Here is a 16,927-nt window from a genome sequence, read left to right as displayed (position 1 = left end):
GTACAGGTTTTCAATTCCTTCCATTTTCACTTCACTGTCAATCAACATTGGGGAGTTGTAGTGATGGTCTATAGCCACTCATTAATTGTTTTGTCATCGATTCATCTAAATGCTTAAGTTTCCTCATTTGGAATACCTTGTTTTGTCCATGTGTTAGAGAAATTTCAGAAGCTACAAACTGTATTGGCCTGGGTTTGGTAGTTTAGGAAATATTGTTTTCTATATCTACTTTAACAAATAAAACACTACCTATATGTATATGTACATACATATATATGTTTTTGTAAACATTTAAGTTATATTCTGTATATGGTATTAGAAGTATAATATAACTATATTGCAAATTTGTGAAACAAGCTCCCCAAAGATGGTGGAGAGAAAGATGCTTACCTAATTAACTTTGGAAATGAGAAGTCTTTAAGACCACAGGCATGTAAGTACTATATTCTGGTTGAAAACATTATCTCCTAAGAGGGTGTGGTCCGCGATTCTAACACCACAGCACATATATAGCACAATTAACTAATTAATTAAAGGATGGGATGGTGGGAGCTGGATTTCTTGTGGCTGTAGTGGGGGTTTAATGAGTTAGTGTGGTGAGGCTAGCATGATACGTTGGTAATGCACTGTACTTGGAGACATCATTATAAACTCAAAGTTGGCATGAAACAGATACAAGTGGTTACATATAAAATATTTATACATATGTGTGTCTACCTAGGTTAGTAAATTCAGATATATCTTCTTGTTCTGTCAACTGAGAGGGCATAGAAGCAAGAAATTTGTAGTAGCAACAAGCACACCTAGTGCCCAGATCTTAGTTTCAAACAATTTTTCAACAAAAAGAACCAGATCTCCTGGGAGAAATGGCTGATTCTAGGACTGGCACAAAAAATATAAAAAGATGAGCCTGGCCCATCTCAGTGTAGTGCCAGAAAGAAAGTATTAAAAAAATCCTGTGTTGACAGGAATATATCAAAGATGCCTGGGAGCCAGCCAAAAGAACTTCCAGTGACAAAAAACTGGAATAATTTGAGCAACATAATAAATAAATGCAAGATTGCTATCTGTACCCAAGGTACAAAATAAAGAGCCATGAGTCCATACTAGCCATAAATAAGTGTTTGGATGAATTGCTGAATACAGAAGAAGAGTTAAATCTCCCTTGTTGAAGAATTCCAGGTAATTTATGTAGATATTCCATTCTCAAGGAATTAGCAACATGTAAAGGATAACTTCACAGTGGAAACAATCAGCCAGGTGATCAGTCAACATCAATGGTCATAAGTCATGGTGACCATATGTACACTTGATGGGATGAATAGAAAACTGCTCTGTGGTCTTCCCTCCAAAAGCCCATAATGCTTCTACATGAGAAAAACATCAAATAAATATATAAATGAAGTCTTCCCATGAAAAGCAAGAGTACTTCAGTTTTGGGACTTCAAAATGTAATAGCATAATGTAAAGCATTATAAATCAATAACATGAAGAATTATACTTAGATACCTACAGAATAGAAGAATCTCAAATACTGGTATTTAATATGTTAATTATAGCTTAGAGTAGCTCTCTCTGATGAAAATACAATATGAGTCATGTATATAATTTGAAACTTTCTAATTTCCCCTTTAAGCAGTAGGAAGAAACAGGTGAACTTAATTTTAAGAATGTCTTTAAATCTAAAATATTACTATTTAAAAACTTGGCATAATATATTAATGATGAGATATTTAACTTTTTTCATGGTAAGTTTGCAAAGTCTGGTATGCATTTTACACTTACTGCATTCATGTTAAACATTCACCAGAAAGACTTAATAGGTATTTGGATTTCATGAGGCTTATGGTCAAATTTGTTGATTTATGCACTCAATTTCTTCCAAATATACTTAAAAGTTTTCCAGATACTGCAATAAGTGTCAGTATTTTTTTTTAAGTTTAAGTTTAAATAAAGTCAAGATATATGTTCCTCAGTTGTCTTCTTACCTGCATTTCAATTGGTCAGTAGCCATTAGGATTAGAGAGTACAAACATAAGTTTCATAATTAATGGCTATCATAAGTTTTATAATGTATTCTAACCTAAACATGAAAATAATGACATTTGAAAAACATTTTTACTTCACAATAATATAATAGGTTATTAAGAAATGATGAGTCACAGATTTTATTTCTTAATCTAAAGTTGATGTTTTGATTCTGAGCATTTAAATATTATAGAATACCAGTATGTAGCTCCCTTTAGAAGCTATTTCATAATGAACGATTTGTAAAAATCTTAAATTCTCAATATGAATTTCTTAAGACAGTACAGTATGTTTTTCCCATTATACTCAAATGTTAAAAGAATAAATTATATGTACATTGCTACTATTGAATAAAAGCAGTTTAAGTGATATTTAATCCAATAAAAATTCTACTAAGCAAAGACTCTTTACTGAGTATGGAACAGAACAAAAAAAGCTATAGATTTCTGTGAACATTTCAATTTTGAGACAGATGGGCATTATATTGGCATCAAACAGAAGTTCTGTCTAATTAATTTAAAATAATTTTGACTCATGAATTTCTTCTATTCTTAGTCTCATGTAAAATTTGAATACTACATTTCAAGAATACATTTGGAAAATCTTGTGAAGTGTAGAAGAGAATACTGCAATATTGCATTGTATTTCTGGAAATATTACATTGTTGGATTAAAACAAAACAAAATCTTCTGCTTTAAAATTCTAAGAAATGTTTGATGAATATTTTATTTTTTAATTATGTAAATATACAACGAAACTCCTAAGGGAAAAAAAAAAAGAACTAGCTGGGGACCAAAAATAACGAGGAAGCTAAATACTAGTGGGATAATGTTCTTTAAAACTTTGGCTGCTATGGAGGTTTTTCCCAGCCATGTTAATTATGATGATTTACAAGTTGTCCACAAATTCTTTGACACTTTTTTCAAGAAGTGGAGCATCATTCCTTCCCCAGGACTAGACTTAGTGATCTTCTTCTCGTCAATAGAATAAGGTGGAAGAGAGCCTAAGTCATCAAATGCATTGCCTCTTTCCTTAATCTCTCTCTGGGCTTGCTCGTCCTGGAAGGAGCCACCATGTTGTGAGGCCACTCAAGCAACCCTGTTGGGGAGGTCTGTGCAGTGAGGAGAGTTCTCCAGATTCTCCAACTGCAGTCAAACCTTCATATACCTTTAGCCTCTAGCGAAGGGGAATGTGAGCCAGGAATACCAAGCTAGCTGCTCCCAGATTCCCCTCAGAAATGGTGTGAGACAGTGTTGATTGCTTTAAGCCACTAAATTTTGGAGTAATTTGTTATACAGAGATATATAACTAAAACAACTATGGTCTTGATTTTGTGGATTAAAGGGACATGAGACCAGGTTTTGAGGCCATGTGTTGGTATTTGGAGCTGATCTGCTTAATAAAGAACTCTGCCTTCAGTGAAAGGATTAACTGTAAACACTCCTGACAGAGTACATGTGTTTCCACTCAGCTTTAAGTCAAGAAAGAAATATCATCCCTGTAACGCTATCATCTCAGTCTTTCCCTCATGCCATTTTCGGGTTCAGGTATACGCTCCCATCTTTTTCCAGGAAACCATAGAGTTATCTTCAAGAAACAGTATTCAGTGCAAACTATAGTCCTTGTCCTCCTTCCAGTTCTCACAGACCAGACTCAGTCCATGATCTTGTCTCTGTGTGGAAACCTCTTTCTCCCACTCTCCCTCACCCCATCTTCATCTGTCAGCTCAGAGGTCAACACAAGAGCCAGGACTTTGCTCAGCATCCTACCTACCTCATGGATTTGTTTAACTTTTCCTTATTACCATCACAATCTGAAACTAACTGGATCATCTACTTATTTACAGTAAAATGCATATTCTTTAAGGACAGAAACTCTCTTTCATTTACCACTGGGTCTCCAGTCCACAGGACGTTCCTATCATATATTAGATATACAAATACACAAAACTTTGTCAAAAGAATTGATGTATCCAAGGGCACCTGGGTAGCTTAGTTGGTGAAGCATCCAACTCCTGGTTTCTGCTCAAATCATGATCTCAGAGTTGTGAGATGGAACCCTGCATTGGGCTCCCAGCATGGAGCCAGATTAAATCTCTCTTTCCCTCTGCCCTTCTACACCCCCTCCTTACCCCCTCCCTCACCCATATTCTCTCTCTCAAAAAAAAGAAAAAAAAAGAATTGATGTATGTGCTTATAAACAGATATATTAGTTTAATGCATATATAATAAAAGCTTAAAAGTAAAATTTATTTAAATAAATGTAGTCCATGAACCATATTATGAGTAATATTCTATTCATATACTACTGATATTAATCTTAAAAAATAACCCAAATATGATGATTTCAAAGATTAGAATTGGTCAGAAAAATGGAAAACAAACATGTGAATAACATGAGAAAAAAACTATCAAATATTCATATACTCTTTTTCTAGCTTATTCCCATGATAAGGTTAAAATAATATAGCTATTTAAGTAATACCTAAATCTATTTTATCAAGGCAGGAAGGCCCATAGAAAACACCACTCAGTAGATTTTAGTCTGCTGACGCACTGCCTGTAGATTCCATAACACAGCAACTGTGCCTTAGGATTTCACTTTCCTTCCAAATTCATACTCTTAGTATGCCAAGGACTTCCCTACTGTCTATATAGACTCGGCTGTGACAACTCTCCTTTTCTCAAGTAGGTCCGTGATACATTTATTGGCTGCACCATGAAAGTTACTTCACTTCCAGAGTGTTTTTCTTATTAAAGTGCACATTCGTCTATAGTCCCCGCTGGGTCCCATGATTTCTGAATATGATCCTGACAGACAATTATACTGTATTTATATTTGAAAGTGAATTAGCAGGTAGAATAATTATAATGTTAGCATAATTGCAACTTATGTCTGTTTAATAAAATTCTACTTTGAAAATAGCTGTTTGAGCTTCACCTCAAAGTGTCTATCCCGGCAAAGAGTCATTAGCAAATCACAGAGTACATTACTTCGTTAACTTGATGTCACTCCTCAAAGCCTTTCCAAACCCGCCAGTTTTTTCATGCTATAATACTTTGCTCCAGGACTTGTCTCTGGCCTGTCACCTGACTCCCAGAACAGTGCAAGACACTCTTCCAGGAGAAGACGTCCCATCGCATCCAACGTGGGGCTCTCCATGTTGCGTATTTCTGTGACATCATTTTAGCAGCTTGTACTTCCCATATAAGAAAGAAATGAAGATGGCATCCAAGCAGCACTAGAGAAGGATGTTCTAGAACCACAAAATGATGCCACTGTGAACCATAAAATAATACTTACATTGCAGATAGAGTTCCCAAAATTAAAACAAACAAACGAAAAGCCTTTGGTAAATCGGCTCTACTTGTCATCAGAGAGTGAGATAATGTAAGGTTAGTAGAAGAGAACCAAGGAGCTGACATGTGAACCTGAAGAGCAAATGTCAACCACCGAAACTGGAAACAAATGGAAGAACGTCACTTTTCAAATAGCTCTGTGGCATTTCGTGGAGGAAAACAAAACAAAACAAAACTGTATTTAGAACTTAAATTTTTTCTCTTCATTCCTAAAATACACTGGAAATGTAATTATTAGTATAACTGACCAGCTTGTTTTCTTTCCTTCTCATACCTCCAGCAATATTATTGGGAAGAAAACACCGGATTCAACAAGGCTTCATGGGAGAAAACATTTTAAATTACCATCTGAAGAATTCTGAAGTCGTGTAGACAGTACAAATAGTTTTTAAACTTTCAATAGAAACTTATCATTTCTTTTTTTTTTAAGATTTATTTGTTTATTTTAAAGAGAGAGAGAGAGAATGCCGGGGTGCAGGGGTGTGGTGCAGGTAGAGGGAGAGGAAGATAGATAACTTCAAGAGGACTCCCGATGAGCACAGGCACTACCACCGCCCCCCCACCCCAGGGGGCTGGATCTCACAACCCTGACTGAGGACACTACCTGAGCCAAAATCCAGAATTGGTCTCAGCCACCCAGACACCCTGAACATTATTATTTCTTTTTTAAAAAGCCCTTTAAATGTTGAAGCTTAAGGTATAATAGATGATACACGTAAACTAAATTAAGAGGAATGCATTTGTTTGGGACTCTGCTTTTTATTCCTAGTGCTTAAAAAAAAGAAAAGCCTAAACCGTAAGTAAGCATAACCAACCTCCAGTTTCCATTTCTGAACATACATATGTCTGATATTTGAAAAATTCTTTTCAAATAAGATACGGCAGACTGTCATGAAATCTCCACTTCCACTGTTTGAATTTCAAGCTCTTCTAAGCAGGTCTCCTTCTAAAAGTATATGCTCTGCCACTAGATGGAGATAAAAAGTTGTAACAGCTTTATTGTCCCTGTTAAGACAAAAACCCTAAATAAAATTTTATAGCCAACAGAAAAAAAATGCATTTAATTTACATTAACCTTTGCAAGTATTAACTAAAAATTACGGTGCAAAAATGTATATTTATTATGAGTCTACTCAGAACTTAGAATTCATTTTCTTACAGAAATAGTGTGGTAGAAAATTACTTGGCTTGCCGATGAAAACTATTTTTTAAAGATTTTTACTTATTAAGTTGTTTTTGAGAAAGAGAGAAAACATGAGCAGGGGGGAGGGGTTGAGGGAGAACCAGACTCCCTGAGAGTAGGAGCCTGATGTGGGACTTGATCCCAAGATCCTGAGATCCAAAGGCAGACATTTAACTAGCTGAGCCACCCAGGCGCCTGTCAATGAAAATATTTTAATGATATAGTTGAAATACCACACCAATATATTGATTCTTATGTTTATAGAATACTAAGAAAGCAGATTCTTCAATATAAACCGGTTGTGATTACAAAGGGCCTAGGTCAAAGTTCAGTTCAGACAGTTCTGCTCTCCGGGGAAATTCTGGTCCAAAACCATTCCAGACAGGCTGTCTGTGTCACTTCTCTGAGCAGAGATGTGCCCTAAAACTATTCTGTAATATCTCAGCTTTTCATGCCCAGCCTCGGAGACTAGGAAACAATATCAGGCAAGGAAAAAGAGTGGTAGAAAAAGATCTAAAGACATAAGTATTCAAATCACTTGTCAGACTGCAAAAATGTTTTTTTTTTTTTTCAGACAAAACTTTAACATCCTTAACTTGTAAATAGTTCCCAAGTATAACTCTGGGGCGGTAAAAAGCCAACTGAAGGAAAACTAGATAAAGTGAATGAAATTCAGGCAATTCACTAAATTCATGGTTGGCTAAGAAACACATAAATTGATGTTAGAACTCACTAGTAACCAGGAAACAGAAAAATTAAAATTTGCCTTATTTTACCCATCCCACTGATGCTATACAATGTGAACAAAAATGTGGGGAAAGGCGACATTCAAAAATTATTTTGGGAATGAACATTGCCAAAGCCTTTTGGAAGAACCATTTGGTTGTACTTATAAAAATTTGCTCAACAATTACACATCTGTGTGGGAATACAAATATTAATTTATGTATATGCAGAGATAATCACAGGGATATTTGCAGCATTTTTCTACTGGTACAACATCAATAGCAAAAGTATCCATCAGTAGAGGAATAGTTTTATAAACCCGTGCTAAGACACTTTGCTGAGAAGACAGTTTGCTGAGATTGAATAGACTGGAGTTCATACACCAGACCCCCCCCCAAAATCCCCAAAATGTATTAAGTTAAGAACGAAGGGTTTCAGAGACACATTGAAGGTGTGCCCTTATTTATGCCAATAAAAAAAATCAACTTATGTAAGTCATATTTTTGAACTTATCATCTCTAAGTATAACTGGACAGTAAAGGAACTGGGGGTTACTCACTGTTCTCAGAAAAAGGAAAAGAGTAGAAGAGAGCAGAGGGAATGAAATAAGATTTTCTTTCCCTAAAGATTTTCATACTGTGGAAATACTTCTTTTTCCTTATTTTTTGATGCTTACTTTAAGAAAAATTAAAAGGATTCTATTTATTTATTTGAGAGAGAGCAAGAGTGAGGTGGGGGGAAGGGGCAGAGGGAGAGGGACAAGTAGGCTTCCCTGCGGAGTGGAGAGCCCCATACCAGATCCCAAGACCCTGATATCATGACTGGGGCTGAAGTCAGATGCTTAACAGGCTAAGCCACTCATGTGCCCCTGGTTATTCTTTTTTAATAGCAAAAAATTAACTTTATCTTGTTATAGGGTATTTCTAACACATTCACATGCAACAACAAGGTATTTTCGGAAAAACTGAAAACTATTATCCTTTTTTCCCACAGCTTTACAATTTAACAGCCTGTGTCTTATAGAACATTAATAAAATTTCTTAAAGATCGTGTAATAAAAAAGCTGGTCAGTCAGGTTGACCAACTCGCCACTTTGATGTTCTATAAACTCCTTTCAACAGAGTCTTTTTATTATAAGGATTTTTTTTCTGAAATTTAAATGAACAAATATCAATTGCCTGAATTAGTAGTAATTTTTCATTCATAAGTACATTTATTTAAAAATTTGTTTTTATACACTATTGGTTAGAAACAAAAGATTTCTGTGCCATGAGTGAAATTTCTAAAAGTCAATGATTCAAGAATTTAATAGAAAATCCAACAATGATAACAGACATCACGTCCTTCAGCCATTATTCCTTGTTTGTTCCCCTTCCGTGACTCCCTTCCCCCACAGGCATAGCTCACCAGTGGCGTGAATTTCATTTTGCTTGTTTGCTTATTATTTCTATTATTTTAAAAATATTTTGTCTTCCTTGTCTCATTGTTTTATTTTGTTAAATAATTTGAGTCCTACCAGAAGTATTCTTCAGTGGCTTCATTCATTCACCCAAAATTGCACTGAGACTTTATTCACACATACGCATCGTGGCGTGTATCATTCATTTTCACCACCGCATTGCAGTTTCGGGAACCTGTGAAATGAATAGTGTTTATTCTGCCGTTCCCTGTTTCACTGCTCCCTGTTTCCGTCGTTGTCAGTCTCCAGCTGTGCGGTGCCCTGCGGAGTGTCCTCCAGCTGGTCTCTGGGGAGCCTGGGGGCAACCGTGTCACTGAGCAAGTCAGCTTGACTGGATAATGACAAATTGGTCTTCCGTTGTTTCTATAACTTAGATTCGCAGCAGCGATACGTAAAGAATTCTGTTTTTTTTTTAAAGATTTTATTTATTTATTTGACAGACAGAGATCACAAGTAGGCAGAAAGGCAGGCAGAGAGAGAGGAGGAAGCAGGCTCTCTGCTGAGCAGAGAGTCCATGCGGGGCTCGATCCCAGGACCCCGAGACCATGACCTGAGCCGAAGGCTGAGGCTTTAACCCATTGAGCCACCCAGGAGCCCCACGTAAAGAATTCTTATTGTTCCACGTTCTTTCATACACTTGATGGTTCAGGGATTTTGTCTCATGTGGTTTTCATTTGCATTTCCTTGATGACCAAGGAGGTGACCGCTCTTTTCAGAAGTTTAGGGACCAGTCTTACTTCCTTTCCTGTAAAACTAAAGCGTTTGACACATTCCCCCTTTAGATTGTGTGATTTTTTTTTTATAGACTCACTGACATTATTTATGTATTAGGAATACTAAATTTTTGTCGATTACATAGGTTGGACATAGCTTTTATTAGTGAGTGACTTTAATTTCTCTTTGACTTAGGATCTAGCTTAATCAGCAGGGATTCTTAACATCAATATTCTCAAATTTCTCATTCTCTTCCATGGTCGTTTATACTTGTTGAACCTTGGTTTAGAAATGTTTCCCTGGGGCACCTGGGTAGCTCAGTGGGTTAAGCCTCTGCCCTCAGCTCAGGTCATGATCTCAGGGTCCTGGGATCGAGCCCCACATCGGGCTCTCTGCTCAGCGGGGTCCCTGCTTCCCCCTCTTTTTCTGCCTGCCTCTCTGCCTACTTGTGTTCTCTCTTTCTCTGTCAAATAAATAAATAAAATCTTAGAAAAAAAGAAAAAAGAAATGTTTTCCTGTCCACACTAATAAATATTCTTCCATACTATCTTTTAAATATTTTATAGTTTGGAAATTTACAATCGGATCTTTAATAAACCTGGAAATGAGTTTCATCTGTGGTTTAACATAGAGGTTCAGTTATTTTCCTTATGGATATTCTGTTAATATAAACTATTTTATTTAAAATCTATGCTTTCCTACCTTGATATGCACCATCTTATTATTAGATGGCATTTTTGATATGAGTGATACTTCTCAGGAGTTCATTTTTCCTTTCATTCCTAAATTTATTCTATCTCTACTAAAATATAAATAATTATAAATAAAAAATAAACACAATTACTCATTTTATGTAGTTGTGTTCATTTCCCAGGGATGCCATAAAAAATTTTATTTTCTTACACTTCTGGAGGCTGGAAGTCTGAGATCAAGGTGTGGGCAAGGTTGATGCCTTCCAAGGCCCTGTTTCCAAATACAGGATTATATATTAATACTATTATTATTATTGGATTATATAGAAATACTATTGGATTTTATATTGGATTATATATTAATACTACTGTTGGATTATATATCATATATATTGGATTATATATTAATACTATGATTATTATTATATTGTACCCATATGATCTCATTTTCCCTGGATTACTTCTTTCATGGCCCTGTTTCCAAATACAGTCACATTCTGAGGTATTAAATATTAGAACTTCAACATGTGAATTTGGGTACACAATTCATCCTGTAACAACAATCTGAAAAAGACAACTTTTTTTTTTCTTTTCAGTTCTATGTGTTTTGTTTCCTTTTCTCAGTGCTACCCCATCCCATCTCACCACATTCTGACTTATCCTTTGTCTGTCTTGAACTTCCTATAAACGGATACTTACAGTATGTATGTATGTAACCAGTGATAACTGGTTTGTGGCTGCTTTTGTTAATCACAATATAGCTGAGAGTTTCCTATGCTCTCCTAGGTGTCAATGATATGTTATTTTTAATTGATGTCTAGTAGTCCATCCCCAGTTGTGCCATTAAACATTTATTTATCAATTCTGCTGATGAACATTGGGTTATTTCTAGTTTGAGGCTACTATGGGTAAAGCTGCTATGCACATTTTCATACTGGTCTTTGTTATAGGGTGAATTTTGTCCCCCCTCCCAAATTTGTATGTTGAATCCCAAACTCCCCATGTGACTGTATTTGGAGATGGAGCCTCTAAGAAGGTAATAAAGGTTAAATGAGTTCGTAAAGTCAAGGGTCCCAGTATGATAGCATTAATATCCTTGTAAGAACACCAGAGTGCTTATACTCTTTCCCTCCTTCTGCTGATCTGATTTGGGATTAATAAAAATAAAAATAAATGTCTTTATATTCTTTTCCTTATTGTTTGGCTGTTGTCTCAATAAATTGTCCCTTTCTAGCTTATTGAGATAGAAATTTAAACATTTTAGGGGTGCCTGGGTGACTCAGTCATTGGACATCTGCTTTTGGCTCAGGTCATGATCTCCAGATCCTGGGATCAAGCCCTGCATTGGGCTCTTTGCTTAGTGGGAGCCTGCTTCTCTCTCTCCCACTCCCCATGTTTGTGTTCTCTCTCTCTCTCTCTGTCAAATAAATAAATACAATTAAAAAAAATTAAACATTTTAAATTATTTTCCTTAACATTTATACATTTAAAGCTATAAATTTTCCTCTATATATCTGTTTATCTATATCCCAGAATTTTGATATGTTGTATCTTCATTATAATTTGTTCTAACTTATTTTATTATCTTCATTATGATTTCATCTTTGACTCATGAATTATTTAGAAGCAGATAATCCAATATCCAAACGTTGGTGATTTTTTTAAGTTCTATTTTTATAGCTTAACTACTGATTTAATGGTGTTGTTATGATAAGATCATAATTAGTTGATGAATAATTGATAGAGAACAAATATCAAAACACAAGATTTGACCTATCAAAAAATACTAAGTATTTTAACTTTTTAAAATGGTTTTTCTCTTCCCTTAAAAAAATTGTGCAAAATTTAAATATGTCAGTAAGGAAAACTGTAGAAACTTCTTGGAGGCTAAATTGTTTTCTCCATTTGGAGTCACAAAATCAACTATTATGGTTGAATTAGTCTGTGAATGATTTGACTAATTAAAATATTAAACATAAATTACTTGATTTAATCTATCACAGCATGGCATGGGACAGATAAAGACTTGGTTTGAAATATTATTAACAAAGAGTCAAGTTTCTAATTTATAGTTATTAGTGGTAATGTATCATTCAGTACCGAACAGAATTGCTATAATCCATTATCAACTCTTCCTTAAAAATATATTTTTATTATTCATTAAAGAAGTATCAGAAGATATCAATATCTCTCCCTCATCAATCAGTCCTAAGAATACAGCTACTGTGTGAGCTACAACAGTGTTAAGGCATGATGAGATCCAGTGCTGAATTATACATATCAGGAAAACCACATGAGTTTAAATCTATCCTTATAGTTTGTCCCAGAAGTACAGTATACACTCATTGGACTGCTTAAGTCCCGTATAGTAAACGTGTACATACAGTATTCAATGTGCAAAAAAATAGATATTTTGTGAAACCTTAGAGGACTAGTACAATTAAATCTTTACATTTATGATGCTTACAATATATCATCAGATTTTTTAAAAAGATTTTATTTATTTATTTGACAGAGAGCAAGCAAGCACAAATAGTGGGGGCAACAGGTGGAGGGAGAGGGAGAAGCAGGCTCCCTGCTGAGGACAGGATGCGGGGCTCAATCCCAGGACCCTGGGATCATGACGTGAGCTGAAGGCAGATGCTTAACTACTGAGCCATCCAAGTGCCCCTATCATCCGATTTATAAAGATTCCAACTTAAGTATTGTCCTTTTGTGGTTTCTTGTCTTGTGGATAATTGTCTCAGTCCCTCCAATTCTTCTCAACTTCAGGTTTCTCCATGGCCCCTAATCCACTCTTCGGTTTCCTGCTGAAGCTGGACAGTCTTCTTGCCTGCCCTCCTGATGGCATACTTTACCTCCTTGCCAATAACAAGAAACTCTTAGAACTATTCACACATCCTTCCTCGGTTTTGCCATGATGCCTTGGCTATTTTGGTCTTGGAGACCATTATTCTCCATGGGCAGATGTTCAGGATCAACAGTGCAGGCCAACTCACATCCACTACAAAAACCATTCTCTCTTTCCTTTGCTCTCTCTCTTGCTGTTTTGATTAATACATTTGTTTAGCTGAACTTGTTCAATTCTTGTCAAGTACACATTATGTGGCATAGATTCATTCTAACATAAATGACACTAGATTTTATTAATCATGTCTAAAGAATTTTCTTAGGTTGATAAATGCAAACAGGATTGGCACATTGACTTTGATTTTGTCAGTAAGAAATGAGTATATTTTTATGTTATATATTTGAATAAGTCAAGACTGAAATTACGTGGTTCAAGGTTGCTGGCTGAGGAGTTGGCATTTTGTCCCCTTTTCCTTAAAAGGCTCACACTGACGTGTGTGTGGGGGGGGTGAGGAATACAGAGAGAAAGAGAAAGAGAGAGAGAAAGAGAGGATGTAATAGTGATAAGAATATAATAAAGGAGTCAGTAGCAGTTTGCAGATTTCAAAGATATCCTGCAGAAGTATGAGATGAGATCAGGTTGACAAGAAAGCCCATAAGAAAGACACCAGAATGGGAACCATCCTCTTCAGAGGAAGTCAGTGTTATTCAATACAAAGTACAAAAGTTTGAAGTATCACTGGGGTTATGATGTTGAAAGTGTTTGGGGTCCACTCAGGACAACTCTGACCTTGTCTCCTCTCCCTTTGGCTCAGCAGACCATATAGATCATTCTGCAAGCCACTTGCCAGAGGAGGGCTGCTCATGTTCATCAGCCTGTCCAAGCGACAGCTAGACAGAATTGATAGTAACTCCATATCCACTAGAGTTGAAAGAGGAGAAAAGCAAAGGCTATTCTATTTGGTAACTGCTGGAGTCCCAGGCTATTTTACAAGGTAGATTTCAATCTAGAAATCGTAAAATAATTGTAACTCGTGAATACAGTGAAATAGCTTAAAAAACTATTTAATATGGGTAGCTCAGCTTCTAAGGCTTATATATATATATGCATGTCACTCAAATTAACCAAGGCAAAAGAACATCATACATTTTAGCTCTTGAGAAACTTGGGATAAAAAGAATTGACATTTCAATTACTTCTTTTCCTTAAAATCTGTGCTCAATTTTGCATGATTTGCTCTGTACCAATGCTACCTCACCAGTGGTGCTCAAAGGTGGCCTCATAGTTATTTGACTTAGTAACAATACAGCTATAAGATGGTACCTTCCTATTATTACAGAAACATTTTCTCTTTATATTTTCATCAATATATATATTCTCATCAGTTCATCTCTGTCTTTAGCAGACAGTTTATTGGACTACTTTGTTGATGGAAATGTAATAAATTTAAGGAATAACAAATATTTCTGGAGCTCGACTTATAAGCAGTGTTGCAATATAGACTTGCTCACTCTGCTTTTTAATTTTGTGTGTCATCTTGGCTAAGCCACACTATCCAGACATTTGGTCAAATACCAGATGTGCTGTGAAGGGTTTTTTTTTTTTTTTAGATATGATTAATATTTTAATCAGCTGACATTGAGTAAAACATACAATCCTCCATCATGTGGGTGGGCCTTATCCAATCAGTTGAAGACTTTAGAAGGAAGACCCAGTGTGATCTAATAAGATAGAGGAATAAGAAATGCCTGATTTTCTTCTTTCCCCATGCAATAATTGTACAGCTACACACAAATCAATTCCCCAAGAGAAGTCCTGAAACTAGTGGAGAAACAATTACAAATTAGGTGACTAAGTAAATATCCACATCAAAATGGATAGGAAAAACATTTGTACCATAAACCTCATCCCTGGCACAGCATCGTATGATTGGGAGGGAACGCCCAACTCTTGGCTTCTTGATGAGGAGCAAAGAGATTGAACTATACATCTATCACCCCAATTTTTACCGCTCTCACACAAAAACTGGCTTCCAAATCACCCAGCTCTAAAAACCAATGGGGCTCAGCATTTGTGAGTCCCCCCACCAACACCACTGAAAATAAAGAAGCAGATTTTGAACAGAACAGGCACTTTCTGTTGTTTTCTTTTTCCAATGCAGACAACCCTTTTTCTATTCTTATGTGTATATTTTGTTTGTCTGTACATGTCTGCCCTTTGTTGATATAATCTTGCATTTTAAAAGTACTAAGAAATGCCTAATGTGACTCTATTTTATTCAGATATTTGGTGAACCATTTGTGTCTCAAGAGTTATTTTTCAGATTATCTATTTTCATTTCCTTGATTTTTGTTTCCATATTTTCTTTATGGAAATTTTATTATATGCAAATTGAGCCTTGAAGATCTATAACACACATCTCTTATACTGTAGTGCCCCTTCATCCGTGGTTTGGATTTTTCTGATTTCTGTCTCCAGAAGTTGATGATCCTCCTGATATTTTGTCAGAAGATCATAGTAGCTTAACACTCCATCACAAACCCATGTCACCCACCTCCTTTCATCTCATCATGTGGGAGTTTTATCATCTCACATCATCAAAAGAAGGATGTGTGTAGTACAAAATATTTTGAGAGAGAGATCACATTCATATAACTTTATTACAGTATATTGTTATAATTATTCTATTTTATTACTAGCTGTTGTATCTCTTAATGTGTCTAGTATATAAATTAAACCTTATCATAGGTATGTATGTAGAGGAAAAAACAGTGTATACATAGGGTTCAGCACTATCTGTGGGTCTTGGAACATGTCCCCTACAGATAAGGAAGGGCTACTGTATTGTTCCCTTTATTTTCATGTAGTTCTCAGAAAATTCCTTGTGCTGATCTTTATAGTATCAATTCAGTTTAGTGGCTATTGGTTTATCCCTCTACTGAATTTTGTATTTTGATAATTCTCTTTTTATTTGAAAGTTCCCTTTCTGAATATTTTATTCTTTCCTTTTCACACATGCAATTTTCCCATGAATAGTTTCCCTTACTTTTTTTTTTTTGTTACTGAAAAATACACATAAAATCTACCATTTTTAAATGTACAGTTCACAGGTATTAAATACACATGGTATGTTGTACGACCATCAACACCACCTATCTCCTGAACTTTTTATCTTGCAAAACTAAACTAAAACCAAACTAAACATCATACCTAGCAAATAGTAACTCCTTGGCCACTGGAACTCTACTTCTTGTTTCTATGATTTTGACTCTTTTAAGTACTTCATGTAAGTGGAATTATCAATATCTGTCTTTTTGAGACTGGCTTGTTTTAGTCGGCATAGTGTCCTTAAGACTTATCCAGGGTGTAGCAAAATTTCCTTCCCTCTTAAGGCTGAATAATATTACATTCCAAATACATTTTGTTTATCTATTTACATGCCAATGGACACTTGCTTCCACATTTTACCTACTGGGAATATGCTGCTATGACCACAAGGGTACAAATATCTCTTTGAGATCTTACTTTCAGTTCTTTGGAATATATACCCAGAGGAGCATTGTGTAGTCATATGGTAATTCTATATTTTTTTAATTTTTTAAAAAAACTGCCATACTGGTTTCCATAGCAACTATACCATTACCATTCCCACCAAGGGTGTACAAATGTTCCCATTACTCCACATCCTCACCAACGCTTTTTTTCTTTAATAGTACCATTCTAATTGGTGAGAGGTGGTATCTCATTGCAGTTTTGATTTTCATTTCCCTAGTGATTAATGTTGTTAAGCATCTTTCATGTGCTTATCAGCCAGTTTTACATTTTCTCTGAGGAAATTTCTATTCAAGTTCTTGACTTATTTTTAAATCAGTTTTTTGTTTGTTTGTTTGTTTTTTGTTTTTTGTTTTGGTTAAG

This window comes from Meles meles, chromosome 12 (genome assembly GCF_922984935.1).
Source record: "Meles meles chromosome 12, mMelMel3.1 paternal haplotype, whole genome shotgun sequence".
Classification (NCBI taxonomy): Eukaryota; Metazoa; Chordata; class Mammalia; order Carnivora; family Mustelidae; genus Meles; species Meles meles.
This window is presented reverse-complemented; position numbering follows the sequence as displayed.